Source organism: Plectropomus leopardus, chromosome 23 (genome assembly GCF_026936395.1).
Source record: "Plectropomus leopardus strain MGB_pleo_1.0 chromosome 23, ASM2693639v1, whole genome shotgun sequence".
In the NCBI taxonomy this organism is placed as follows: Eukaryota; Metazoa; Chordata; class Actinopteri; order Perciformes; family Serranidae; genus Plectropomus; species Plectropomus leopardus.
This window is the reverse complement of record NC_142198.1, coordinates 18,914,009-18,930,741: the sequence shown is the minus strand read 5'-3', so window position 1 is coordinate 18,930,741 and position 16,733 is coordinate 18,914,009. Positions and strand designations below refer to the sequence as shown.

At 37.2% G+C, this 16,733-nt stretch overlaps 1 protein-coding gene across 3 annotated transcripts in view; it reads left to right on the top strand.

Annotated features, from left to right (window-relative positions):
* LOC121961945 (uncharacterized) overlaps positions 1–16,733 on the top strand; it is a 266,687-nt gene that overhangs the window by 234,665 nt on the left and 15,289 nt on the right. For all 3 annotated transcript variants that reach the window (XR_015775706.1, XM_088073625.1, XM_088073624.1), the window contains one exon: positions 13,259–13,360. The gene's annotated coding sequence lies outside the window, so the exon portion shown is untranslated. The remainder of the gene's footprint in view (positions 1–13,258; positions 13,361–16,733) is intronic.

The following is a 16,733-nucleotide window of genomic DNA, read 5'->3' as shown; positions in this document are numbered from 1 at the left end:
TACCACAAAGAAAGTCGATGTTGAATGTAGTCGAGGAAAACAGGGACACAATAATAGATGAAAATTATGGTAACTAAAACTAGTAGCCATGACTGACAGAAGTGCTTTAACAATGATAGATGATAGAGGGGGGTTTAACTGGAAGTAATGGCAATATGAATGAATAGGAAAATCATAAATAAGTAGATAGTAATAACTTTGTGGAGGTATACCATTTCTTTGTAGTACGGGAAAAAGAAGTGAAAATAGATATTTAAAAAAGACAGAGAATCAGTAAGTAAGCATGTTATTTCTGGTTGAAGGAAGTGAGGGCATAATAATTTAAAAATATGTAAATAATAGTAAATATAATAACACTAACAATAATGACAACAATATAATAATAGGAATAATAATGAACATAATAATAATAATAAGCAAATAAACAAATGAGTTGGTGAAGTGAATGTTAGTAGTAAAATGAAAGTGGGGCATGAAGTAGAAAGTGGAGAAAAATGGTGGTATTGTAATATTAAAGATATAATAATAATAATAATAATAATAATAATAATAATAATAATAAATGAGTGAATGAATAAACTAAGTATATCAATTAGTCTTCACAATTAGCACGAATTCTTAAAGAAGTCTTTGTTTTTCTTTGCCGTCATCGTGAACGGAGAATCCGAAAAAGCTGAACATTCATCATGAATTCATGTAAACGAAGAACCTTTTCAACAACAGCAAAAGTATCTCAAAACATCTGTTAACAAACTCACACAACATGTGAAGTATAATCTATAATCATCCCCAATATTTGATTTTTAGAGGCTGATATAATAACGATAGTTTAGCCCTTGACTTCTTGTATGGAGCCTCCATGTCAAACAGTGGTCAAATGTGGGCAGTATTTCTGTTACTTGTATTTGAAATATGTATTTTAATTACTTTTAAGTACTAAGTGAAGTGTGATAAACAGATTGAAAACTTAATCCTATTGGAGAAAAACAGATGTTGACAATTTTACTTTGGTGACATCAGTCTGCAGTTAAATGAAAGACGATAAATCACTTAATATCACCACAATGTTCAGGATATAAAAAAAAGTTTAAAATCCCAATAATATTGAATTGGTGATTGAAGTATCGTGATAATATCATCTCGTGGGGCCTCTGGTGATTCCAGTGTAAATGTGGACCCAAGCGGCTTCAATTCATAATGCTTTTTTGGATTCTTCGTTCACCATGGAGGCATATGAGACAACAAAGTCTTCATAAAATCAAAGTAACACAGGTTAAGTAAGTGATATTTAAATGGTCATTTTGGGGGTGAAGTGTCCCTTTAAGGCTCATATTGTAGCATGTTATCACTCTCGTGGCATGCAGCACACACGCTTGAGAGAGCAGTATGCGGCAGCTCTGCCCTCTTTGTTCTTGTGTCTCTCTGCTACGTTAACCTGCTGTTAATACAAAGAAAGTCTGATCTTAGACCTCCTCTTCCCTGCTATTCACCTTTTCTATAATTCACACTCTTTCAGCTTTAAATGTTGAAATAAGCTCTTAACTCAAAAAAAGGTAATTTGACATTTACAATGGTTTTCATTAACGCCTGTCTTTTTCAAAAGGCCGTTCTTCATCTTATTTCTCATCATTCATTCACACTTTCTTCACTCTTAAAACCGCAGAGTCAAGCTTTTCTTCCTTTACACATTACCTTCACTTTTCAGAAACAACGCCGCTCAACCACATCACCCACTCGTTTTTTCTCCTCTCACTTTTCCTTTTTGTCTCTCAAACCAACCTTTTTCACTTTTGTGATTTCTTTTTTGTCCTTTCATTCTCGGTCTCCACTGAAGGGAACATGAATGGACCAGAGAAGCTGTATTTTTGACAGGATTAATAGAGCTGATATTTTAGCTGATGCTGCATTAAACCTACACTGATCTACAGCAGTGATACTCAACTTCTGGCCTGCAGGCCACATTTGGCCCCTGACAGGGTCCCAAATCCCCCCTAAATATTATCTGATTCTTCGTAAAAAAAAAAAATAAAGTGAGTCACGCTGGGAATTGTTTTTGTAATTTTAGTATACAAAAGGTGCCAGAGTGCATAAAAATGTTCTAATATTCAAGAAATGCTGCAAAATCCTAGAAATGTCCTAAAATCTGAGAAATGTCCTGTAATCCTAAAAATGTCCTAAAATTCTAGAAATGTCCTTAATGTCCTTGTCCTAGCCCCTGGCCTCCTGTCATTTTGTAAAAGTGGCCCCCAGGCAAAGCAAGTAGAGTATCTCTGATCTACAGTTTGAAATGTGCCTTACTGCCGTTTCACTGCAGATTAACATTCACTACACATACCATTTGGTGGCTGCTTTTATCATCTCTCGGCTCCATGTGTGCATACAGTTTTATCACGCATGGCCACGGAGGGAATCAAACCACTAACCCTGCTAGTGTTACTGTCACGCTTTACCCACTGAGCCATACAGAAAGCTTTCTACTCGCATCGGATTATTCAAAAATATTCTGCAGCACGGGGCCCCAATGCTAACACGAATTCCTCGACTGCCTTACTAGTTCATGAGTTCATGAAAAGTAGAACACTTTTCTCCATTTTCCACACAGCCTTCAAGTGCGGCGCGGTCTTTTGGTGCGAGCGGCACCCAATCACAGCGCCGTCAAAGAAAATGCTAAACAAGATGATTGGTCAGGAGCCCGGGGTTTTCAGCGGGACATTTTTCACTTCACAGGCGACAGTGAGGAGTTCTGATTTGTGTGAGCGGTGATAATTTTAAGGTGTGCACCGTGAAAAATACAGGTGTGTACTTACACAGACACACACACACAAAAAAAGGTATGTAGAGCGCCAAAATGTAACTTTGAATAGTAAACACAGACCTTGTGAAAGCTGGAGTTAAAGTAAAAGGGTGCTCTGTGTGTAGAACTAGACCTAAAAAATGTCATCATCATTATTCAAGCTCACAGGAGGGCAATTTTTACTATTAAAGGGGTACTCCTTACAGTTAGGTATGAAGTTAAGTTTACTTGTCACAAGGAGTACTACACAGCCGGTGTTCCAAGTGAAATGTGGATTTTAACCCTTTGAAACCTAAGCAAATTGGCTTGATATGTATCAAAAACACGTAAAGAAGGCAATGAGCCATGTAAGAAGAAATGACCCAAAAATAAATATATATATATATATATAGAAAATTTTTTTAAAGGAAAAGTACTGAAAAAAATACTAAATAAATAATTTTAAATTTTTAAATTTGATAAGTAGAAATTGAGTTTTCCCTAGCTTTTTTTCTTTTTCCCACTTGACATTTTTGCCTAGCTTTTTTAACATCATTTTCTAAATTTGCTTATTTTTGAAAAAGTTGCTCATTGCCTTTTTTCCCATGTTTTAGAAAGAAATATGCTGCAGCACAAGAAAAATGACGTTGCTCCAGGTTTCAAGGGGTTAAAAGACTTAAAAAATATTTTTTCAATCACCTTTTGCATAACATGATTTTTCAAAACAACTTCGCACTTTGGGGCTTCAGGACACTTGGATTATTGCAGATAAGCAGTATGGAGAATTTTTATGGTTTTATAATGTGGTTTTTTGGGGTTTTTTTTAGATTTTTTTAGGCATTTTTGCCTTTATTAGATAGGAGAGAGTAATAGCGTGAAAGGGGGATAGAGAGAGGGGATGACATGCAGCAAAGGGCCGCGAGCTTGAATCGAACCCACGGCCACTGCAGCAAGGACACTGCCTTCATATATGGGGCGCCTGCTTTATCCACTAAGACACCCCAGCTGAATTTTAATTTTTCAGGTGAACTATCCCTTTAAATGTCCATACAATATCACATTATGCTTTTGTTGCACCCAACACAGTTCCATGCATTTTCTCAACTACAAATAGGTTTCTATTAACTTAGCATTTGCAGCCCATTTTAGTGTAAATGTGTCTTAGATTTTCAGTTAGAGGCAGTCTGTTTACTCCCGCGGTCAGCTAATCACCAGGATTTGATTTGTGCCACACATCTTTGTTCTCTTGATTTGATGATGTTGTCTTAATCAGGAGCAGCAAAGTCACTCTGACTTATGCTGCAGCCAGCAAAATAGCATAGTCTGTACTGTGTTGTTCTGTTATCAGAAAGTGAAATATTCGAGAAAATAAGGGATTACTTGCAGTTTATGTCCAAATGCAGGAAAACCAAACGATAAAAGGTGAACACACATTCACATTTTGACTTTCCAGCACTAGATAATGTGGATGAAATGGCATTTTAACGATCCCCCATGGGGAAAATCCGGGACAGTTTCCAAGCTGCGTGCATGCTTCATAAATCCAACACTGTTTTCTAGTACTCCAAAATAAATACAGCATAAAAAAATTAACCTCTTTCTGTCCATTCCTCCTTTCTTTCTCATTCACATTCTCTCTCCTGCATACAGACACACATATACAGTGGTGGTGTTGGTGTGGATATGATAGATATTCCAGCAGCAGGTTCAGTGTTATCTAAGAGCCAGCACAGGGTAAGTCTGCCATCTACTGAGAAACAGAGAGGAGAGTTTTAACACCTCCCGAGGAGCTTATAGGCACTGATGCAGATGTTGATGTGCATTTAATCTGCACGCATTATCTACTTTCTCTCTAAACATTTTTGCTATCTTATTTTCAAGTAAAGTAGATATTTTGATCTATAGATTTGGTAGATTTACAGCATGATTGTCGTCATTTCTTATAGGTCAGTCAGGATGAAAATCAAGGTTGTCTTAACTCTTTCTTGATCATAAATTATTAACAATACTTCTCATTCTGTTTGTTCAAAACTAGAAAGATGAGCTATAGAAAAAAAAAACAATACAGATATACAAATTCAACTGATTATCTGCAGGACGTTTATGTGAATTTCAAATAGGCATGTCACTAAATTTCAGACCTACACTAGTTTTTTCCAAACTTTTAAATTAAAGGACCCCTTGCCAATCATTGAGTGAACTGACTGATTAAGAGATATATTTTATGGATATTATATGCAATGCATAACAATAACAGCACTAAACAACTGGTTAACTGTACGTTTAACTCAAATACAAAATGCAAAAAAAATGCAGGCAGTTGTGTCAAACAAACAATTTGGATGAATTTTGATTAGATTATTTTTTGAATATTGCCCCAGAGACGAGAGTTCCTGATGTTTTGGGGGATTTCTATGGGATCTGCTGTGATTTTGTTGATACTTATTTTTTTTCCATTTTTTATATAATCCTACAAACTTAATAGTCGTCTACTTGAGGCTCATTTGGCCACCCCAGTTGTAATTTACTTTTTTAAAATTTTCTTATATCACCTCTGGAAGCCTTTGTACACTTTCTCTACAGAAATGTCTACAGAAACAGACTTCTAGTGGGCCAGAAGTAATGATTGAAAGGTATTTCTTCTGTATGAGTCTATACATTGTTTTGTTTTGTTTTTTAGGAAAACACTGACCATCATTGCCATTCCTGCTAAAAGTGGGGAACTGCTACTTCTGATAAGTGTTGAGGAGTATTACATTTTAATTGCACAGGCTCCATTCTTACGCTTTTATAGTCTTAAAATACAAACACTTCAAAAAGAGTTATATTAACAGGTTTGGCCCCTATAAACACCTTTAAAGTGTTGTTTAAAGTGTTAATTAAGATCTTTACTATGTACTTCCTCAGCTAACACATTGTGTTTTATCTATTAACTCAGTCTTTTTATCTCTATAATATCCAGTGAGGCAATAAATAAATGAATATCCCAAATTAGTAAATTATTGTTAGATAACTTAATAATTGTTAAATAATATAATAATATATTTTTATGATACATTAAAAGTAAATAAAACAATATGTGAAATCAGATCAGCCACCCAAACCTGACCCCAAATCCATCAGCTTTATGCATTATAGTTGCACATTTCTCAGGACTATAGACAGACACACAGGCTGAGCGCAGCAGCTTGTGATAGAGAGGGAGAGGGAGATAAGGTGGAAGGTGGACTATTGCACACTGTATTTCTGTAAATTAATAAAGAATAATTGTAGTCGAACTGGCCCTGTGCGAATAATAATACAATAATAATAATAATACAAGTTAAAAAATATATATTTATAGTATCTTTAGCACTCGCAAATCAAACACACATATTTAAGTTATTCTTATTAAAATTCTTTCCATTCCAAGTCTTTTTGAGGTTTTTTGACTATCAGAGAAAAAAATGGAGGTTATAAGGCTCGGGCAGTATGTAATATTTCGTACCTTCATACCTTCCTTGAATTTTACCGTAGTATACAGTATATGTATATTTACTGCGCTATACCTCCCTTATTTTCAGCTTTTCAGACTAATAATACACAATAGAATCTCACAAAATGTTGAGAAAAGTAATATTCTCACTCTTCTTTTCCTGATTAAACAGAGAAATACAACTGTGCACATTTTGAATTCAACTGTCTCTCAGTCATGGAAGACTGAGGAGGCTTAACTGTCTCATTTATTCATATGTCATTCAAATTTGAACAACATCTGAAACAAAATAAAACTTACCCAAACTGTCTTGGTTACTGTTGTTAGTGATCTGCAACAATCACTAACTTCATTTTGGTCGAAATAAATCCTTAACTAATGGAATTAAATGTGAAAAAATTCCCCTATAACTTCTCCCTCCACTACTACATGTCCAGTTTCTTTCAGCTGAGCTGCCTGTTCCACCAGTAGAGACTGAAGACTGAGCTCTGGCGGTGCGTGCTGTGCACTACATACAATGTGTTTAATAGAAAGAAGAGCGCCTGTATTAATGACTGTATCTAAAAAAAAAAACATACCTCAGAGATTTCTAAATACGCTGCTAAACAGTGATATTGCCCAAGCCTAGTAGAGATCATACATTGCAGGAAACATTCCTCCTTAATATCTTAGCAGTATTTTAGTTGCCATAATGTAAAGACCAACAGCACTGACAAATAGGCAGTATAGAGAATAAAAAATCAACTTTAATAAATCCACGTTGGTGTCCTTTGTTTAAATCTCTGGGCCCAAAGCTGTTCATACCACTCATGATTGATTACGCTAAGAAAAAGTAAATCCCATTTCAATTACTAATTTGACCCACAGCAGCTTCCAGCGCACTTAAATATGTATGAATGTCACACACGCAGTCACTAATCACAGCGAGCCTGCAAATGAAACTGTGGATTAAGGTAGAATGTATGTATTGTTTAACATCCGCGCCGTCTTTTTAATCCTTACACATTGCCCGTTCATGACAGACGAGATGAAATCGAAGATCAACTTTCTTCTTCTTTTTCTTTATTTCTTTCTCTCGTTTGGTGCATTATTCATCAAAAAGTCAATCTCCATCATGTCCGCGTGTTGCACATACCTGTATGTATCTTGGCGTTTTTTGCACTTATCTCGCCTCACAGCCAAAGCTGAAGATATACAGTAGAAACTTCATCTTTTTCTGTTTCATCCTGCGCTGGGGTTCCTGCACTGTGTCACCACCGAGCTCAAAGGGGAATCTGTGACTTGATAAGTCCGGGTAACATCAAGGAGAAGCGATGTTTTATTCATCGGCACAAAGCTCCTGAATTCACTCAAATCAAATTCGCCCGCCTTTGTTTGAGAGATCAGGCTTGAGGTTTGACACGTATAGAAATGATTGGATTTCTTAGACTTATAAAAAAAACAGGAGGGAGAGAGAAAGTTGTGAGTGTAGGAGAGGACAGAGCAATGTTTTTTTGGGGGAGTTTAATGAGACGAAGAGAGTGAAAATTAGCTAAATATCTGGACGTGTTTATTTCCTCCCACACAAATTTATGTTTTCCATCAAACTCGCCTTTTATTCTCTGTTTCACTTTCAGTTTTTCACTCTTTCACACAATACGCTGCAGCGTTGTCTCTCGATAAGTCAGCCGCTCTCACATTCGGGTGACCTTGGCACCCTGCTGATTCACTTGTTTTGTTGCGATTCTTTCATCCTGTGTGTTTCAGATTTTCTCCATCCCTCCTCTCTCCCACTCTGATCCCCTGCTGTCAAAGAATTTCAAATACTTTTTGAGCAGCGAGCACTGAGGTCAGATGTGATTTGCAGAAATTTTAGATTTGTTTTACTCTCAGATTGCACAATGCAATAATTGCCCAGGAAGGTCTCATCACTCGATAAGTGCTCAATAAACCCCGAGCGGAGCCCTGCAGGAATTTAAAATGATTATGAGTGAATTTTTATTAAGCACGTTTTTGGGTTGTTGTTTTTTTAATCTCATCTGCTCAAATTTTCTTTTTTTTGTACTTTCTTTTGTTCTCCTTTTATCTTCTGTCTAGTTTCACTGTGTTTCATCAACTAAAGTAAATTAAACTAAACCCCTAGACTCACTCCGCGTATAGCAGCAGCGACTTCGAGTGTCAGCCAGGCTCATAATGCGATCCAGGTCACTGCAGCAATGTCAGAGAGTTACAGTGCTGTCGAGTTCTGAACTCCCACTCAAGGTTTGAGCCATACGACTCCTGTGCCAACTGGTTATTGTAGAAATATGCCTCATTCTGCAGCTGCAGTACTGCGAGTATAAACATAGGCTTCTTTTTGGAGGGTAATATAAAATCATTTTACTTTTCAACGAGAGCCGGCAGAAAATTGCAGGTTGAATTTCCACCAATCATTTGGCAAAAAAAAAAAGATTTCAAAAGCAAAATCACAAACTCTTGAAAAGAGCTGAAGAGATAAATAACATTTTGAGAGCATAAAGAATGTGAAAAATGTACAGTCTTTTTTTTTTTGGTTTCTGGTTGATACCTCGAGGGAAATCAAGCTGCAATTTCACCACAAGTTCAGCATTCAACACTTGAAATTAATCAAACGTTCAGCCTGTGGAGTGAAAAATTCCTATTATTAACGTCAATTTCCTTGTTTTAGACATTTTTTAAAATGAATAAGTGTCTTGACAGAAGACAAAAGGTAAAGCAGACCTGAAAATTAGTCAAATAAAAAAAGACTTGAAAATGTGCTTAAAAGCATAATTCTTTACATAATTTGAAATGTGTAATTGTGATAATTATAAATGTATTTTTCCTTTTTAATTTACGTTCTAAAATCTGCTAATTTCTTGCAACTTTTGGAACATTTCTCACATAGCTGATCATTAACTTCTTTCCCATGTTTCTGAGAAAATTCGCACCAGTTTACTGAGGCTTCAAAGTTTGAAAGGCTTCTGAAAGCAGCAAAAGAAAAGTGTTGTTGCTCCAGGTTTCAGGGCGGTAAAACTCCTCTGAGGCTGCTGACTGGTTTCTCCACACTTCAGCGATGGGCATTTTTTTCCGATTCTAAGTGGAGGTGTCCTTGTTAATTGAATAGGTGCCGAAGTCAGTCAGTCAGTGGCGTGTCACATCTGTTAGACCTCAGCGAGACTCACTCTGTTTGGACTTCAACACGTCTTCTGACACAGTGTTGACACTGCCTCCGAGAAGAAGCTGACACCTATTAGAATACGCACACTCGCTCGCTAGAAGATGGTTCTTGATATTTGGTTGATGCTCACTTGGTGTCACTCAGGGAGCTTGACTGCAACTATCAAGTATAATTTTAGGTGGCAGGCAAAAATACTACAATTAGGAGTCAGTGGAGATACTGCAGCTGTGCCGGCTGGATCTGCACAGCAGCAGAGCGAGAAAATGTGGCAAACAGAGGCTGAAATATTTATGAAAAACATTCAGAACTGTGAGAGGCATCCTCATATAGTGTTTGGCTGAGCAGTATGGTGAAAATCACATCTCACAATGATATTGACCAAATACTTTGATGTAGACATTGCGACGATGTTTTAAGTTTGACTGTTGGTGCTGTTGCAAAATATTTACAATACCAACAAGAGTGTGGCTGCTGAACGCATACCCACTATCTAAATGTTTACAGGAAGTAGTCTAATCTGAAGGATATTTGCTGTTGACAGAATGACCTAAGCCTGAATTAACTACATTTGTACAAGAATTGGTCCATTCGGACAGATATTTGTTGCTGACAGAATGACCTACTCCACGTGTGAGAATGGCCGAAGCCACATTCAACTCTACCTTTACAGGGGGTGTCCATTTTTTATAGTTTTTTGTACCTGACAGAATGACCTACTGCACATTTAACTACATTTACAAAGGAAATAGTCCATTCTGATGAATATTTGCACCTGACAGAATGGCCTGTGCCACATTTACCTACATTTATACAGGAAGATTTTTGTAACATATAATAACCTACTGCATCTATCAGAATGACCTACACAACACTTAACTATATTTATACGGGATGTCGTCTTTTCTGATAGATTTTTGTACCTGACATAGTAACCTAATGCATCTGTCAGGATGACCTACCCCACATTTAACTACATTTACAAGGGAAGTCATCCATTCTGATGAATAATCGCACTTGACAGAAAGACCTACTTTACCTGACAGAATGACCTACGCCACATTTAACTACATTTATACAGGAAGTCGGCTATTCTAATAGATATTTGTACCTGACAGAATAACCCTAATGCACCTATCAGAATGATCGACGCAACACGTAACTATATTTATACAGGACTCAGAAAATGTCTGAAAACTGCATAAAACTGGAACTGCAAATTTACAAATACCGTGAAAGATAGCAAAGAGCTGAATGATGTTTAGTATTTCAATGTCTTGTGACCCATTTCAAGTTTACATGAACTCTCCAGCTGAAAGTAAGTGGAAGCAGTAGTCTGTCAAAGTGGAGAGGATTTAAAGATATTTTCTCCATTCATTAATTTGGGACCAAAAATATTAAAAAGCCTAATATTTTAAAAAGTATAAGGAGTTTTAATATAGCAGCATTCAAAAGAGCTGAACATTTTGATGGTCAAAAGGTTTAAATAGCTAAAAAGTATAAAGAAGTAGTTACATGCCAAAAAACGTACAGAAGAAGAAAAAGAAAAGTAAAGAAAGGGATAACAATAATAATGCTGAAGCATCCACACAAATTATTGGCAGAAATAAAAGACACCCCTTCTATAAAAATGCAAAAAAAATACACTTTGTTGCCCTTGAAGTAAATAAATAAATTTAACTAAATAATTTAAGTTAAATTACTTAAAACAATTACATTAAATAAACTCACTTAATTTTATTAAAAGAAGAATCTGGAACTTCTAAAAAACAACACACCAGACAGCATTTCGCTCTGGTTAGATCTCCTCAGTCAAGCCTTAAATTTGTGCACTGATGGCTCTCTTTGTTCAAACCCAAACTCCCTCTCGTGTAAAGCCTCCACTCTATAAACCTCCATTCTGGCTCGGCTCTTGCAGACGCAGGAACACCACAGTCCCGCCTGAAATGGCTTCATTATACTGTACCACAAACTGGCTGCGGGTGTGCCTGGCAGAGTTTTGGAGCAGAAACATTCATTTGCACCGAGCACGTCTGGTGCCAAAGCTGACTCTGTCTTTCCCAGTCTGAGTAAACATGGCAGCTATCACCACGGCCTAGCCGCGGCTGCTGAGGGACCCAAATATCTGCTGCTGTTCATTGCAGTGGTTGTGAATGTGCACATCTGCTTTGATGTTCAATTTTTTAAAATATTTTTATTTCTTCTTTGACTTCATTGTTCAGCTAAGATTTTGCTTCTTTAAAGGTCTTTCCTTCTTTTATTAGTGCTGCCCTTTATACCTTAATCCTGTACTGCTTCCTTCAGTTTTTTTCGCCCCATGAAAAAGGTAGACGGCAAGGCCCAGTAGGTCACAGTGCATTAACCACACTAATAAACCCATTACATTGCAATGGAATGGGATCCAAACGAGAGAGGGAGAGGGTGTTGAGTGATGGGGATGAAGGAAGGAGAGTGGCATATTTTGGCAGCGAGGAGACTGAGGAGGGAGAGACGAAGCACAGTGGCAGGATGGGTAAAAGCCTCACTAATGCACACTCACTCTATGTGTGCCTTTAAGCCCCTCTGTCTATTCATTACCTTTCCTACCAGCCTTCATTAAGGGAAGGATCTGCCATCTTCTGCCAGAGCATTGCATCACTTTCTGCTCTGACACAACTCCTCTTGCTGAACATTAGCTGCATTGTGGGGCCAATAATGACACTGCCGAGCGGTTCAGGGGCCATAAATATCCACAGCGTGTCCCCAACCTGCAGTGCTCCTGTGAGGAAAGCAGGAAAGCAGAGAAGGGAAATGTGGGACAAAAGAGCACCTGAATGCAGACTTAAATGTGTCACAACACAGCTTTCATTGTTTGAACCAGATATCCTTCCTATGACTATTTTGGTGCTGAGGTCAGTGGTGGACTCCCCAGTACCATGAAAACTTGTGTGTAATGTACTCAGTTTATCCAAGTCCTGTTTGGCGAGCCAGGTCTCTTGAGGGCACAAGTTGTCACTCTCCTCCAGAAGTGTGTCAACCACCTTGTTCTGTCTGCGGTACTGTGCCCTAAGACACAATCGAATCTTGCTGTTCGTCGCCGTACCAAGGATCTGACCTTACTGCTCACAGACCTCCGCCGCATCATCGCAGGGCATGGGGGTCTACTGGAAGCTGGAGTTTTACTCTGGTTTAAGTGACACAGCAGCAGCTCCTCTGTAGCGTGTCCCGTAGTAGCACCGATTAGCTGAGGATCATACATTTTGTGCTACCTCGCTGCATTCAGCGGTAACATGAAATGAGCTGAATCTGCCGTGTGCCGACTCAGTCTTCTGACACCCAACCTCCCGACCCAGTTTCCCTTTCAAATAGAGAGTATCAGCATCAAGGCTCGGATATAACCTTGTTGCAAAAACACTCACAGTCTTTGTTTTGACAGCTTGTATATTAACAGTTATGCCAGGTTAAATTATGCTTGTAGTTTTCTGCTCACGCCACTGTAGCTCAGGCGATGTCCCTCCATACTGCAACGCTCCATGCAGTGGGTCCATGGGAAATCCCCCCCCAGCGTCATCTCATGGTATACTATATCTTCATAATAGCTCAAACACTTTATAGTATAGTATGGCATCCAAAATAGCGCAAAATCAATGTCAAAGTATAGTATGTTATCCGAAATGGCATTGAAAACGTAGTAGTGTAGTATGTCTCAAAAATATCAAGTAGTAGAAGTAGTTGTAGTATCTGTTCCAGATTATTGCAAAAAAACAAAGGAAAAAAAGAGTATAAAAGTACAGACAATAAAAATGACTTATATAGACATTTGATTTTATAGAAATGTTCAGCAGAACTAACCAAGTGTTTTTTCTATGCTCTGCAGGTTTTGTCAGACCCTGGTGGTCCTCAAGTTGAAGAGTGAGATTCGAGCGCCATTCCAACACCAATTTTGGCACTTTCATGAAAGATGTGGGCTGTCCTCAAGGTAAGGGTGTGATTGGAGCTCAAAAATGTTATTTTATTATATGTCATTCACAATTCCAAGAAAAACAAATATTGTATCCCAGTATGTCGCTTGAAATAAAATAAATGTCATAGTATAGTTGCGAAAAAAAAGTCATAGTATAGCATCTCGTCCAAAATAGGTTAAAAAAATGTCATCAAAAATATCGTGAAAAATGTAAAAGTATGTAGAAAATAACAGGGTAAACACCGTAAGAGAATAATATGTCATCTAAAACACGGCAAAAACATTTCATAGTTTAGTATGTTGTCCAAAATAGCATTAAAAAGGTCGTATTTTAGTATGTCTCTGGAAATACCCCAAAATCATCACAGTATAGTGTGTTGACCGAAATACCTAAAAAATATCTTAGTGAAGTATATTGCCCAAAAGAGCCAAACAAAATATAGTATAGTACTGTATGTCACTCAAAACACTGTGGAAGTGTCATAGTAAAGCATGTCTTACAAAATACCTAAAAAAAACAGCTAAATTTGGCATTTCCAAAAACTGACCAAAAATCCAAGACTATAGTAAAGCAAAAATGTAAACATTTGACCCGTCCTAAAAACACCTGAAAACTACTTTGAACAACTTATATTAGCCTGCCAAGACACGCCATAGCAAAGAAAGTTGCAACAAAAGCCAAAAACAACATAATTTGGCATGTCCAAAAACTGACCAAAAATCCAAGACTATAGTAAGGCAAAAATTTCAAAATTTGACCCGTCCTAAAAACACTTCAAAACAGCTTTAAACAGCTCATATTAGCCTGCCAAGACACGCCATAGTGAAGAAACTTGCAAAAGAAAAGCCCAAACCAGCATAATTTGACATGTCCAAAACCTGACCAAAAATCCAAGACTATAGTAAGGCAAAAATGTCAAAATTTGACCCGTCCTAAAAACACCTCAAAACAGCTTTAAACAACTTATATTACCCTTCCAAGACACGCCATTGCAAAGAAAGTTGCAACAAAAGCCAAAAACAGCATAATTTGGCATGTCCAAAACCTGACCAAAAATCCAAGACTATAGTAAGGCAAAAATGTCAAAATTTGACCCGTCCTAAAAACACTTCAAAACAGCTTTAAACAACTTATATTAGCCTGCCAAGACACGCCATAGCAAAGAAAATTGCAAAAAGAGCCAAAAACAACATAATTTGGCATGTCCAAAACCTGACCAAAAATCCAAGACTATAGTAAGGCAAAAATGTCAAAATTTGACCCGTCCTAAAAACACCTGAAAACTACTTTGAACAACTTATATTACCCTGCCATGACACGCCATAGCAAAGAAAGTTGCAACAAAAGCCAAAAACAGCATAATTTGACATGTCCAAACCCTGACCAAAAATCCAAGACTATAGTAAGGCAAAAATGTCAAAATTTGACCCGTCCTAAAAACACTTCAAAACAGCTTTAAACAACTTATATTACCCTGCCAAGACACGCCATTGCAAAGAAAGTTGCAAAAAAAAGCCAAAAACAGCATAATTTGGCATGTCCTAAACCTGACCAAAAATCCAAGACTATAGTAAGGCAAAAATGTCAAAATTTGACCCGTCCTAAAAACACCTGAAAACTACTTTAAACAACTTATATTACCCTTCCAAGACACGCCATTGCAAAGAAAGTTGCAACAAAAGCCAAAAACAGCATAATTTGGCATGTCCCAAACCTGACCAAAAATCCAAGACTATAGTAAGGCAAAAATGTCAAAATTTGACCCGTCCTAAAAACACCTGAAAACTACTTTAAACAACTTATATTACCCTTCCAAGACACGCCATAGCAAAGAAAGTTGCAACAAAAGCCAAAAACAGCATAATTTGGCATGTCCAAAAACTGACCAAAAATCCAAGACTATAGTAAGGCAAAAATGTCAAAATTTGACCCGTCCTAAAAACACTTCAAAACAGCTTTAAACAACTTATATTACCCTGCCAAGACACGCCATAGTGAAGAAAGTTGCAAAAACAGCCAAAAATATCAAAATTTGGCATGTCCCAAACCTGACCAAAAATCCAAGACTATAGTAAGGCAAAAATGTCAAAATTTGACCCGTCCTAAAAACACCTGAAAACTACTTTAAACAACTTATATTAGCCTGCCAAGACACGCCATAGCAAAGAAAGTTGCAAAAAAAAGCCAAAAACAGCATAATTTGACATGTCCTAAACCTGACCAAAAATCCAAGACTATAGTAAGGCAAAAATGGCAAAATTTGACCCGTCCTAAAAACAGCTGAAAACAGCTTTAAACAACTTATATTAGCCTGCCAAGACACGCCATTGCAAAGAAAGTTGCAACAAAAGCCAAAAACAGCATAATTTGACATGTCCAAAACCTGACCAAGAATCCAAGACTATAGTAAGGCAAAAATGTCAAAATTTGACCCGTCCTAAAAACACCTGAAAACTACTTTGAACAACTTATATTACCCTGCCATGACACGCCATAGCAAAGAAAGTTGCAACAAAAGCCAAAAACAGCATAATTTGACATGTCCAAACCCTGACCAAAAATCCAAGACTATAGTAAGGCAAAAATGTCAAAATTTGACCCGTCCTAAAAACACTTCAAAACAGCTTTAAACAACTTATATTACCCTGCCAAGACACGCCATTGCAAAGAAAGTTGCAAAAAAAAGCCAAAAACAGCATAATTTGGCATGTCCAAAACCTGACCAAAAATCCAAGACTATAGTAAGGCAAAAATGTCAAAATTTGACCCGTCCTAAAAACACCTGAAAACTACTTTAAACAACTTATATTACCCTTCCAAGACACGCCATTGCAAAGAAAGTTGCAACAAAAGCCAAAAACAGCATAATTTGGCATGTCCCAAACCTGACCAAAAATCCAAGACTATAGTAAGGCAAAAATGTCAAAATTTGACCCGTCCTAAAAACACCTGAAAACTACTTTAAACAACTTATATTACCCTTCCAAGACACGCCATAGCAAAGAAAGTTGCAACAAAAGCCAAAAACAGCATAATTTGGCATGTCCAAAAACTGACCAAAAATCCAAGACTATAGTAAGGCAAAAATGTCAAAATTTGACCCGTCCTAAAAACACCTGCAAACAGCTTTAAACAACTTATATTAGCCTGCCAAGACACGCCATAGCAAAGAAAGTTGCAAAAAAAAGCCAAAAACAGCATAATTTGGCATGTCCAAAAACTGACCAAAAATCCAAGACTATAGTAAGGCAAAAATGTCAAAATTTGACCCGTCCTAAAAACACTTCAAAACAGCTTTAAACAACTTATATTAGCCTGCCAAGACACGCCATAGCAAAGAAAGTTGCAAAAAAAAGCCAAAAACAGCATAATTTGACATGTCCAAAA